Source organism: Manis javanica, chromosome 2, assembly GCF_040802235.1.
Source record: "Manis javanica isolate MJ-LG chromosome 2, MJ_LKY, whole genome shotgun sequence".
Classification (NCBI taxonomy): domain Eukaryota; kingdom Metazoa; phylum Chordata; class Mammalia; order Pholidota; family Manidae; genus Manis; species Manis javanica.
The window spans coordinates 206,160,039-206,173,115 of record NC_133157.1 but is presented as its reverse complement, the minus strand read 5'-3'; the positions used below and the strand labels follow the sequence as shown (position 1 = coordinate 206,173,115).

At 40.9% G+C, this 13,077-nt stretch overlaps 1 long non-coding RNA gene across 16 annotated transcripts in view; it reads right to left on the bottom strand.

The window, feature by feature from the left end:
- The window catches only part of LOC108390496 (uncharacterized), a 76,097-nt gene that overhangs the window by 23,518 nt on the left and 39,502 nt on the right, over positions 1 to 13,077 (bottom strand). For 13 of the 16 annotated variants that reach the window (XR_012128456.1, XR_012128449.1, XR_012128450.1 and 10 more), the window contains 2 exons: positions 2,286 to 2,402; positions 308 to 400 (listed from right to left, as the gene is read on the bottom strand). This is a non-coding gene — a long non-coding RNA (uncharacterized lncRNA). The remainder of the gene's footprint in view (positions 1 to 307; positions 401 to 2,285; positions 2,403 to 13,077) is intronic. The other 3 variants (XR_012128460.1, XR_012128452.1, XR_012128462.1) reach the window with 3 other exon arrangements.

Below are 13,077 nucleotides of genomic sequence, written 5' to 3'. Positions count from 1 at the left end.
CAACGTGGGTGGACCTCATCCACTTGATTGAGAGCCTGAACTGAACAAAAAAGGTGGAGGCAGGATTTGTCCTTCTTCTCTGCCTGATAGATTGATCTGGGATGTTGGTCTTTTCTTACTCTTGGAGTGGGATTCACGCCATTGGCTCTCCTGTGTCTCAAGCCTTTGGACTCAGACTGAGTTACCCACAAGCATTCCTGAGTCTCCAGCTTGCAGAGAGCTGACTGTGGGACTTCATAGCCTCCAAAATCACATGGGCTGATTTGTTATAATAAATATAAATGCAAACATAATCATAAATACATACATACGAGTATCTGTGTGTAGCCCATTGTTTCTGTTTTTCTGGAAAATGTTGACTCATACATTTGCTGCCTTTGTTTCTTCACTATGCCAAAACCTATCCAATCCAAGAAAAAAAATTAAAATTGTACCAACAGCAGAATCTCCATGAAGAATCAAACCACCTTCTACCTTAAAAATCACCTTAGTGAATCCCACAGTTAACAAGTTTCATCCCCACATGCAGAGTCTCCAGTTAAATGTTGAGTGTCCCATTTTTAAATGTGAGCATTAGTCAATAATCCAGGGAAATTGTCTACCTTGAAAAATAGAGGCCAAAGTATTAGTGGAAAAAAAAGATACCTGTAGAAAACAATGCAGGAAGATAAAAAAACTAAATAGGAAACTATCACTAATACCCTCAAAGAAGTAGGAAAATTATGTTATTTTAAAAAAATACTCCTAAAAATAAAACAGTTACAGACCAAAAGAGAGTTCTTAGAAATTCAAACTATAATGGCCAGAATAGAAATTTCAATGGAAGGGTCAGAAGAATAAGTTAGGAAAATCTCTTAGAATGTAGAGTGAAAATGGAGAATATGCTACAAAAGAAACTTTAAAAATCAGTCTAGGAGTCCATCAGTTGAGTAAGTTTCAGAGAAAGAGAATATGGAAAACAAGAGAAAGGAAAAGACAAGAATATTCAACAAATTTCCCCAATATTGAAGGGCATGAGTTTTCAGACCAAAAGAGCATGATTTAACAGTACAACAGAGAAAAACAAGACCACGCTAAAATCTATCATCATGAATTTTAAGAACAATAGGAACAAAGAAACTATCTTAAAGTTTCCAAAGAAGTAAAACAGGTTACTCAGAAAGCCAGGGTGACTATGAATTTCTCAGTAGCCACACTAGAAACAAAAAGATGATGGAGCCATGACCTCAGTCTTCAGTGAAAAAATGATTTCCAGCCTAAAATTCTACACTCAACAGAATTATCAATTATATGTTAGGGTAATACAAACATTTCAGACACGATAGGTCTCAAAACATTTACCTCCCATGTACCCTTTTTCAAGAAGCTGTTAGAGAAGTTGTTTGGCCAACATTAGGAGGTAAATCAAGAGAAAGGAAGACACAAATTCTGAGAAATATGAACATCGATCCAAGAAAGAGCCAGAGGAATCTCGGAGATGAATACAAAGGGAGAGCCAAGGAGAACAGCTGCGCACTCAGCCTAGAAAGAAAGTAGCCCAGACTGTAGCATCTCAGAAGGGCACAGGAGAGGTATTGTTGGAATACCTGATGTGAGTGAATGTGAGAGGAGATTTAAACAACTGAGGAAAGAGTTTGGGATGAATTAGTGATAGAAAATGAAACAGAGGAGAAAAATCTATTTAACTATTAACTCCAGGAAAGCCTGAAGGTTGTACAAGAAAATCAAAATAATCATGTTCCAGCTCTGAAGTGTTTGTATAGACAGGATAATATACACACTAAATATTAACCTAAGCAGAATTATGAAATAATAGTGAGGTAATGGGAGGGTAAGAGGTCAGATAATTGTGCAGGATGGAGCAGGGCAGGGGTTGTAAAAGAGAGCTGAAATAGTAGGAGGCTAATAGCTACTGCCTAAAGCTACCTATTTTTCCTGGAAGAAGGAAAAAGAAAGGAGTACTGTAAGCATATTTTAGAGATAAGGAAATAACATAAAAATAATCAACTGAAAGAGTTAAACACGTTGATTCAAGAAAGCAAGTAAATAGCAGAGCAAGGGGGAGCTGATGTATTTTGATATGCCTTGTGAAATTATTTGATCCCTGTTGTGGAGTATTTGTGTCCTTTGAATTGACAGGTTGAAGGTGTAATGTACAATTTGATAATATTTGGAGGTGGGGCTTTAGGGAGGCAATTAGCTTTACATGAGGTCATGAGTGTGGGGTCCCCATGAGGGGATCATATGAGTGTCCTTATAAAAGAAGAAGAGAGACAAAAGCTCACTTGCTCGCTCTCTCTCTTTGCCATGTGAGAACACAGAGAGAAGGCAAACCAGGAAAGGTCCATCCCCAGGAATCAAATCTTCTGGCACAATGATCTTGGACTTCCCAACCTCCGGCACTGTGAAAAATAAATGTCTGTTGTTGAAGCCACCCAATCTATTTCATAATGGCAGCCTGACCCAACTAAGACAACCCCTAAAATTATATAAGTGCATAATTTTGATGAAAACTAAATTTCAAAATGATCATGAATCAACAATAAATTGAAAGGATGACTGTAAATTGGCTTCCTTTTGTTATGTGCACACAGAGACACACAGCACCATTTGGGCAATACATTTTGCAGAGCATCTAAATGCATGAAAATATTTCAGGGAAGTGTTAATGATGGCCTGGGCCAATCTGTCTTTTGTAAATAGTTCTCAGGAAAGTAGACTAATTAGAGCTGGGGTAGGAAAAATGATACAACAACCTATCAATCAACAGCACTTGCTGCTCATCTCATCTATCAGATATACAGCAAGAGATATTCAACATTCATGAGGTGAGCAACCAAGTATAAGATATAGTTTCTGGCACTCAAGGTTTTGTTATTCAAGGAAAGACATAGACCATAAACTTCTGTAACTTTAACGACAATACAAATTTCATAAATAATGTTTTATTAAAAGGTAAAGAGATGTCTCAGGATAATGTACAACTATTGCTAAATACATGTCACAAACTACAGACATGTTATCATTTAGAAGAAAGAGAAATCATGGTGCTGGGAAGGAATCTCAGAGGAAAGATATTAGAAATAGGTCTAATGAGGGATGAGTTGGACTTGAATGGATGGAAAAAGGAAAAATTCAAAATGAGGATCCAGGAAAGCAAGATGTGGTCTTGGCACCACAAAGAAATCGCAGGATCTAGAGCCACAGTGTTTGGATGGGTGTGCTAGGCGAAGTTTTAGCCCTTGGCCTGAGAAAAACCACTTATTCAGAAAAAAATACTTTCATCACCCACAGTGAAGCCAGGAATCCAGCTAGGTGTCCTGCTGGGATGTATACCCATCTTTTTATGAGATTAAAAAAACCTAGGGATGGTTTCTGATCAATGTTACAGGCCCGAATTCTGTATAAACAGCAATTACTTCTAGGCAAAATCATTAATTAGGGCATTGTCTTGATTCTGTTGTGAATAATAAAAACATATTCATAGAGTTTCACACTTTGATGAAAATATCAGGGTGTGATTTATTGAGAAAACTATTCTCCAAGAGAATATAAAAATGTAAGCCTTGCATCTTATAAAGTTCAAACACATTACCTCTTCAATGACTGAAATAAACTAAAGAGACCTCAATGAAGACAAATAAATAGGGTAGACATGGAAACTGGCAAAAATTAATGTCTGACATTTATGTAGCGCTTAGATCTCAGTGAAGAAAATCTAGAACAGTAGGAAGTCAGAAGCATTTCCTACACATAACTATCACCAGAAAAATCTACACACAACATAGTCACTAAAAAAAAAGCTTCTGATTTGATCTGTAAGTCGTTGAGATCTGGGAACAGAAGAAATTAGACGTTCACTTCAGGAGGCAAGGCTGTGACCAGTTTATACACAGTTCTGGAAAAGCAGGTGGCTGTAGCCACAAGTGCCCAGCAGAAGGCAGACAAGAGCTGCTCAAGTGAATATTCTCAGAAGGCCCCCGGTTAACTCCAGTCAGGAGAAACCATCTCCTCCACCTGCACAAAGACGGTCAGAATCAGCCCAGAACTAATTGGTGAAGGAAGTTTTGGGTGGTGGGAGAGAGGAATGGCAGGTAACATGGACCAAAGGCAGCCAAAGCAGATGAAGCAGGCTAAGAAGAATCATGGAGAAGCCAGAGGATGGAAAAGAAAGAGACAGCAGCCAGGGGTCAGAGGCTCTGGGTGCAGGAGCACAGGGGCCCTCATCAGGCTGCAGCCCTGCTCAAAGGCTTTCAATGGCTCCTTATTCCCACAGCAGGAGCCTTAACTATATAAACTCGGGAGGCTGATATTCAAGGTCTCCCTACTGTCTAGCCCTGCCCTACCTTAAGAATCTTTAGGATTTACTGTTTTTCAGTCTCACACCAAGATGCCAACCAAGCCAGAAGAGAGTGCCCTTCTCTGCGTCTGTTCCCGCTGCCCCTTCTCCATTCCTTCGCCCACACACTGGGTGGCCATGGCATGCTGATGATGGGAGGGATACGGGATCCGTAAGATAAAGTGCACACCTTCAGGAGCCACCAGGGAGAGACAGACAGCAACGCACAGTGACAGCTACTGCAGAGTACAGTGAGGGTACTAAGCAAGGGAGTTCATGGGGTGGCGAGAGGAGTGGCCGACCGTTCAGCTTCCTGGAGGAGGTGGCAAGCCCCCTGCTTTCCCGCTCCTCTCCACACATCTAATCCTTCGGTCCTGCTGTTATTTTCATCTGCCCATCCACCTTTCCCTCCTCCTGATAAAAGGACCCCCTCTCCTCTTTTGGAAACTGCTCCCCAGTTCCCTTTCCAGGTGGGCTTAGGTGACCCTGACTTGGCAAATCATATTTCCCCTTCCCTTTGTCCATGGTAATTGGCTCAAGGAGTATCCTCTGAGCCAATCAGACTTCTTCCCTGGATTTTTTTCTCCCCATTTGGAGTCCAAGGGATAGCTCCCTCTTTCTCCTGGCTCGGAAGGTGTTAGAGTGTGTTCCAGAGCTGCTCGTACTGTGTCTCTCACCTCCTCAAGGATTCTGAAAGAATAAACTGTAGAGAAAGAGGCAGAGAAACTTGACACTAAGCAAACCCTAGAATTCAGAATTCTAGGGTTGAGACTGTGTCTGACTGCATGTAACAAGAGCCCATCTCCGGAAATAACCAAAGAAGAATTTATTTTTCTCAGGTAGCAAATGATCAGAAGGCTGTCAGGTGAGATCTGGTGTGCTGGCTCTGTGACAACAGCAAAGACCCGGCCTCCTCCTACCATTTTGCCCCACAATCCTCATCACCGGGCTGTCATTCTCATCTCCCAAAATAATTGCTGCCTCTCTGGGTGTCATATCCACATTCTAAACAAGAAGGACAAGAAGCATATGCCAGCAGTGTCCCCCTTTGCTAGGATTCCCAGAGGTTCCCCAGCCCCATACACTTCTGCTTACATCTCAATCTTCAGAAAAGCATTCAGCATCCATCCATAGCTACAAGGGAGTCTGGAGGGCTGAGTGTTTGGCTTGGGCACATTGAGAAGACAGGAGGAATGCATATTGAGTAGGCAATGGTGGTGTCTGCCTCAACTCCTAAATTGTTTGCCCATACAAGTCCACAAATCCTCCTTTTAGCTTAAGCTAGTTTGAGATAGGTATTTGTAACTCAATTATAAAAAGCCATGATGAATACATCTGCCAAAGGCCATCACCACCACCTGATCCAACTACATCAGGATAGTCTTGCCTTTTAACAAGTGCTTTTCCCATAGCAGCCTGAGGAAGGGCAGTCGTGGGGACAGGGTTAGTCCCACAGAGCCAAAGCAGACAGAAGGACACTACAAGAATGATTTCTGGAGTGTAACGCCCCTTGCCCCTTGCAATGTCTGCAGGGAACTAAGAAGGGGCTGTCTTTACAACCATCAGCACCATAAACTTCTACCGAGTCACTGTTATTGACCATATCACTTAAAATCAGCAATGCTACCCAGGCTTGTTGCTGGCAGAAAAGAGGGAAGACAAACAGCCCTATTTGCCACTAAAACACTCAAATATAATAATGATAGAGCACAACACAGCAGTACGAGAGAATCGGAAAGTTCTTTAGGTACTAAAGTGCAAGACTTTCCAACAGGCATTACTGAGGGGAAAAGCAAAGTATATGGTATATACAGGAGATAATCATATGTGCTAAAGGAAGAAAAGGGTGATACATGTGTGAATATTTGTATCTGCCTAAAATATTGCTGGCACGATGTGTAATGCAAGAAACTGGTGCCTCTGGCTGCCTCCAGGAAGAACAGGGAGCCTGGCGAAGAGGAAGAAGGCAATTCTTTTCTACATCCTTTAATTCTTTTGAATTCTGGACCTTATAAAACCCATTTGAACCTATTTGTCACTGTTAGGGTCTTGTGAACTTATTTGAAAAAAAATAAAAATACATTTCCTGAAAAACACATTTTTTGTTGTGTTTTGTTTTGCTTTTCAACCAGAATGGGAAGAAGGAGATTGGCATCCAGGACTGGGAAGAAAATTAGCATCTGTTTAACAATAAAAAGAGAAATAATGTCTTTTGATTAATGGATGCTTTTTCTCATATTATTCTCAAAGAATTTACAGACTTCAGCTCATTCATCATCTCTCTTTTACAAGGAGTGGAAAAACTGATCCAATTCCTTTCAGCTCAGAGGTGAGGACAGACTGAAGAGTCCAGTCTCCGAGCCTGGCCAGCTCCTCTGTCCTTGAAACTGACAGATGCCTTTGTCCAGGCTATTGCCTGGGCCTGGAATCCCCTTTCTTCAGCTTCTTATTCCCAGAAGCCACTCCCAACATGCTTTTCCTATTGAAAATAGCTGTTCCTTTCTTGAGACTAGGGCCAGCATAACTTTTTCTGTAAAGGGCAAGATAGTAAATATTTTAGACTTTGAGGGCCATTCAGGCCCTCTCCCAACTACTCAGCTCTACCATTAGGGGATGAAAGCAGCCACAGACAGCACAAATAAATGAGATTGCTGTGGGCCAATACAGTTGTATTTACAGTAACAGAAGGTGGGCTGAATTTGGACTTTGGGCTGTACTTGGCTGGCCCTCCCTGGAACCCCAGTGAAATTTACCATCAGAATAGCATCATGAAGAGGGCGGAGCCAAGATGGCAGCATGAGTAGAACAGTGGGAATCTCCTACCAAAAACATATATATTTTTGAAAATACAACAAATACAACTATCCCTAAAAGAGAGACCAGAAGACACAGGACAACAGCCAGACTACATCCACACCTGCGAGAACCCAGCACCTGGTGAAAGGGGTAAGATACAAGCCACAGCCCAGCGGAACCCGAGGCCCCTCACCCCAGCTCCCAGCGGGGGGAGAGGAGTCAGAGCAGGGAGGGAGAGGGAGCCCAGAACAGCTAAACACCCAGCCCTAGCCATCTGCACCAGAGCACAGACACACAGTGCATGCATGGGGTGCTGGAAACTAGGGAAGCAGGACAGTAAGACCTGTGAGCGGGTCCCAAAGCCGGTGCCCCTGGGACAAAGAAAAGCGACTGCTTTTTGAAAGTCTTAAAGGGACAGGGACCCCACAACTGGACGGAAGCATCCCAGGTCACAGTCCAGCAGCTGGAAATTCCAGGGAACTCCGGGTGCACTAACCCCCTGGGCAACAGCTCTGAGACCCCTCACGGAGGTAAACAGCCAAACAGACCCCCATCCATTACCCCTCCGGGGACCCGCAATAGCAGAGTATCAGCCAGAGGCTGGCCACACCCACAGCAAGGGACCTTCCTCCATACCAGATGGGCAAGATATAGAGACCCAGTCTACACGCAATTGCCCAACACAAGCCACTAGGGGTCGCAGTTCTCCCAGTAAAGAAAGGCCAGGAGCAAATGAAAAGTCTTGGCTCTCCCAGCTGACAGATGAGTCAATAGCATACCACTGCACCTATCAACATGAAAAGGCAAAAAAATTTGATCCAGACAAGACTAACCCAGACATCTTCGACATCTTCTACATCTTCCCCTGAGAAGGAACCTGGGGAGATAGATTTAACCAATCTTCCTGAAAAAGAACTCAAAACAAAAGTCATAACCATGCTGATGGACTTGCAGAGAAATATGCAAGAACTAAGGAGGGAGAATACAGAAATAAAACAACTCTGGAAGGACTTCAAAGCAGAATGGACGAGATGCAAGAGACCATCAATGGACTAGAAAACAGAGAACAGGAACGCAGAGAAGCTGATGCAGAGAGAGATAAAAGGATCTCCAGGAATGAAAGAATTTTAAGAGAACTGTGTGACCAATCCAGACAGAACAATATCCACATTACAGGGGTACCAGAAGAAGAAGAGAGAGAAAAAGGGATAGAAAGTGTCTTTGAAGAAATAATTGCTGAAAACTTCCCCAACTAGGGGAGGAAATGGCCTCTCAGACCACAGAGGTACACAGAACTCCCATGACAAGGGATCCAAGGAGGGCAACACCAAGACACATAATAATTAAAATGGCAAAGATCAAAGACAAGGACAGAGTATTAAGGCAGCCAGAGAGAAAAAAAAAGGTCACCTACAAAAGAAAACCCATCAGGCTATCATCAGACTTCTCAACAGAAACCTTACAGGCCAGAAGAGAATGGCATGATATACTTAATGCAATGAAACAGAAGGGCCTCGAACCAAGAATACTGTATCCAGCATGATTATCATTTAAATATGAAGGAGGGATTAAACAATTCCGAGACAAGCAAAAGTTGAGGGAATTTGCCTCCCACAAACCACCCCTACAGGGCATCTTACAGGGACTGCTCTAGATGGGAGCACCCCTAAAAAGAGCACAGAATAAAACACCCAACATATGAAGAAGGGAGGAGGAGGAATAAGAAGGGAGAGAAATTAAGAATCATCAGACAGTGTTTATAATAGCTCAATAAGCGACTTAAGTTAGACAGTAAGATAGTAAAGAAGCTAACCTTGAACCTTTGGTAACCACAGCTTAAAGCCTGCAATGGCAATAAGTACATACCTTTCAATAATCACCCTAAATGTAAATGGACTAAATGCAGCAATCAAAAGACACAGAGTAATAGAATGGATAAAAAAGCAAGACCCATCCATATGCTGCTTACAAGAGACTCACCTCAAACCCAAAGACATGCACAGACTTAAAGTCAAGGGATGGAAAAAGATATTTCATGCAAACAACAGAGAGAAAAAAGCAGGTGTTGCAATACTAGTATCAGACAAAATAGACTTCAAAATAAAGAAAGTAACAAAAGATAAAGAAGGACATTACATAATGATGAAGGGCTCAGTCCAACAAGAGGATATAACCATTATAAATATATATGCACCCAATACAGGAGCACCAGCATATGTGAAACAAATACTAACAGAATTAAAGGAGGAAATAGAATGCAATGCATTCATTTTGGGAGACTTCAACACACCACTCACTCCAAAGGACAGATCCACCAGACAGAAAATAAGTAAGGACACGGAGGCACTGAACAACACACTAGAACAGATAGACCTAATAGACATCTATAGAACTCTACACCCAAAAGCAACAGGATACACATTCTTCTCAAGTGTACATGGAACATTCTCCAGAATAGACCACATACTAGGCCACAAAAAGAGCCTCAGTAAATTCCAAAAGACTGAAATCCTACCAACCAACTTTTCAGACCACAAAGGTATAAAACTAGAAATAAATTGTACAAAGAAAGCAAAAAGGCTCACAAACAAATGGAAGCTTAACAACATGCTCCTAAATAATCAATGCATCAATGACCAAATAAAAATGGAGATCCAGCAATATATAGAAATAAATGACAACAACAATACAAAGCCCCAACTACTGTGGGACACAGCAAAAGCAGTCTTAAGAGGAAAGTATATAGCAATCCAGGCATATTTAAAAAAGGAAGAACAATCCCAAATGAACGGTCTAATGTCACAATTATCGAAATTGGATAAAGAAAAACAAATAAGGCCTAAGGTCAGCAGAAGAAGGGACATAATAAAGATCAGAGAAGAAATAAATAAAATTGAGAAGAATAAAACAATAGCAAAAATCAATGAAAGCAAGAACTGATTCTTCGAGAAAATAAACAAAATAGATAAGCCCCTAGCCAGACTTATTAAGAGGAAAAGAGAGTCAACATACATCAACAGAATCAGAAATGAGAAAGGAAAAATCACGACAGACCCCACAGAAATACAAAGAATAATTACAGACTACTATGAAAACCCATATGCTAACAAGCTGGGAAACCTAGGAGAAATGCACAACTTCCTAAAAAAATACAACCTTCCAAGACTGACCCAGAAAGAAACAAAATCTAAACAGACCAATTACCAGCAACAAAATTGAAGCGGTAATTTGAAAACTACCAAAGAACAAAACCCCCGGGCCAGATGGATTTACCTCGGAATTTTATGGGACATACAGAGAAGACATAATACCCACTCTCCTTAAAGTTTTCCAAAAGATAGAAGAGGAGGGAATACTCCCAAACTCATTCTATGAAGCCAACATCACCCTAATACCAAAACCAGGCAAAGACCCCACCAAAAAAGAAAACTAAGTACCAATATCCCTAATGAATGTAAATGCAAAAATACTCTCAACAAAATATTAGCAAATTGAATTCAAAAATACATCAAAAGGATCATACACCACAACCAAGTGGGATTCATCCCAGGGATGCAAGGATGGTACAACATTCAAAAATCCATCAACATCATCCACCACATCAACAAAAAGAAAGACAAAAACCACATGATCATCTCCATAGATGCTGAAAAAGCATTCGACAAAATTCAACATCCATTCGTGATGAAAACTCTCAACAAAATGGGTATAGAGGGCAAGTACCTCAACATAATAAAGGCCATATATGATAAACCCACAGCCAATATCATACTGAACAGCGAGAAGCTGAAAGCTTTTCCTCTGAGATGGGGAACAAGATAGGGATGCCCACTCTCCCCACTGTTTTTAACATAGTACTGGAGGTCCTAGCCATGGCAATTAGACAAAACAAAGAAATACAAGGAATCCAGATTGGTAAAGAAGAAGTTAAACTGTCACTATTTGCAGATGACATGATATTATACATAAAAAACCCTGAAGACTCCACTCCAAAACTACTAGAACTGATATCAGAATACAGTAAAGTTGCAGGATACAAAATTAACCACAGAAATTTGTGGCTTTCCTGTACACTAACAATGAACTAACAGAAAGAGAAATCAGGAAAACAATTCCATTCACAATTGCATCAAAAAGAATAAAATACCTAGGAATAAACCTAACCAAAGAAATGAAAGACCTATACCCTGAAACTATAAGACACTCTTGAGAGAAATTAAAGAGGACACTAACAAATGGAAACTCATCCCATGCTCTTGGCTAGGAAGAATTAATATCGTCAAAATGGCCATCCTGCCCAAAGCAATACACAGATTTGATGCAATCCCTATCAAATTACCAACAACATTCTTCAATGAACTGGAACAAATAGTTCAAAAATTCATATGGAAACACCAAAGACCCCAAATAGCCAAAGCAATCCTGAGAAAGAAGAATAAAGTGGGGGGAATCTCACTCCCCAACTTCAAGCTCTACTACAAAGCCACAGTAATCAAGACAATTTGGTACTGGCACAAGAACAGAGCCACAGACCAGTGGAACAGATTAGAGACTCCAAACATTAACCCAAACATATATGGCCAATTAATATATGATAAAGGAGCCATGGACATACAATGAGGAAATGACAGTCTCTTCAACAGATGGTGCTGGCAAAACTGGACAGACACATGTAAGAGAATGAAACTGGATCACTGTCTAAGCCCATACACAAAAGTAAATTCAAAATGGATCAAAGACCTGAATGTAAGTCATGAAACCATAAAACTCTTAGGAAAAAACTAAGAGTTTAGGAAAAACTCATGGGCAAAAATCTCTTGGACATAAACATTAGCTACTTCTTCATGAACATATCTCCTCGGGCAAGGAAAACAAAAGCAAAAATGAACAAGTGGTACTATATCAAGCTGAAAAGCTTCTGTACAGCAAAGAACACCATCAATAGAACAAAAAGGTACCCTACAGTATGGGAGAATATATTCATAAATGACAGATCCAATAAAGGCTTGATATCCAAAATATATAAAGAGCTCACGCACCTCAACAAACAAAAAGCAAATAATCCAATTAAAAAATGGGCAGAGGAGCTGAACAGACAGTTCTCCAAAGAAGAAATTCAGATGGCCAACAGACACATGAAAAGATGCTCCACATCGCTAGTTATCAGAGAAATGCAAATTAAAACCACAATGAGATATCACCTCACACCAGTAAGGATGGCTACCATCCAAAAGACAAACAACAACAAATGTTGGTGAGGTTGTGAAGAAAGGGGAACCCTCCTACACTGCTGGTGGGAAGGTAAATTAGTTCAACCATTGTGGAAAGCAATATGGAGGTTCCTCAAAATGCTCAAAATAGACTTACCATTTGACCCAGGAATTCCACTTCTAGGAATTTACCCTAAGGATGCAGCACTCCAGTTTGCAAAAGACAGATGCACCCCTATGTTTATCACAGCACTATTTACAATAGCCAAGAAATGGAAGCAACCTAAGTGTCCATCAGTAGATGAATGGATAAAGAAGATGTGGTACATATACACAATGGAATATTATTCAGCCATAAGAAGAAAGCAAATCCTATAATTTGCAACAACATGGATGGAGCTAGAGGGTATTATGCTCAGTGAAATAAGCCAAGCGGAGAAAGACAACTACCAAATGATTTCACTCATCTGTGGAGTATAAGAACAAAAGAAAAACTGAAGGAACAAAACAGCAGCAGAATCACAGAACCCAAAATGGACTAACAGTTACCAAAGGGAAAGAGACTGGGGAGAATGGGAGGATAGGGAGGGATAAGGTGGGGAAGAAGAAAGGGGGTATTATGATTAGCATGTATAATGTGGGGGTTGGGGAAAAGGGGAGGGCTTTGCAACACAGAGAAGACAAGTAGTGATTCTACAACGTCTTACTATGCTGATGGACAGTGACTGTAAT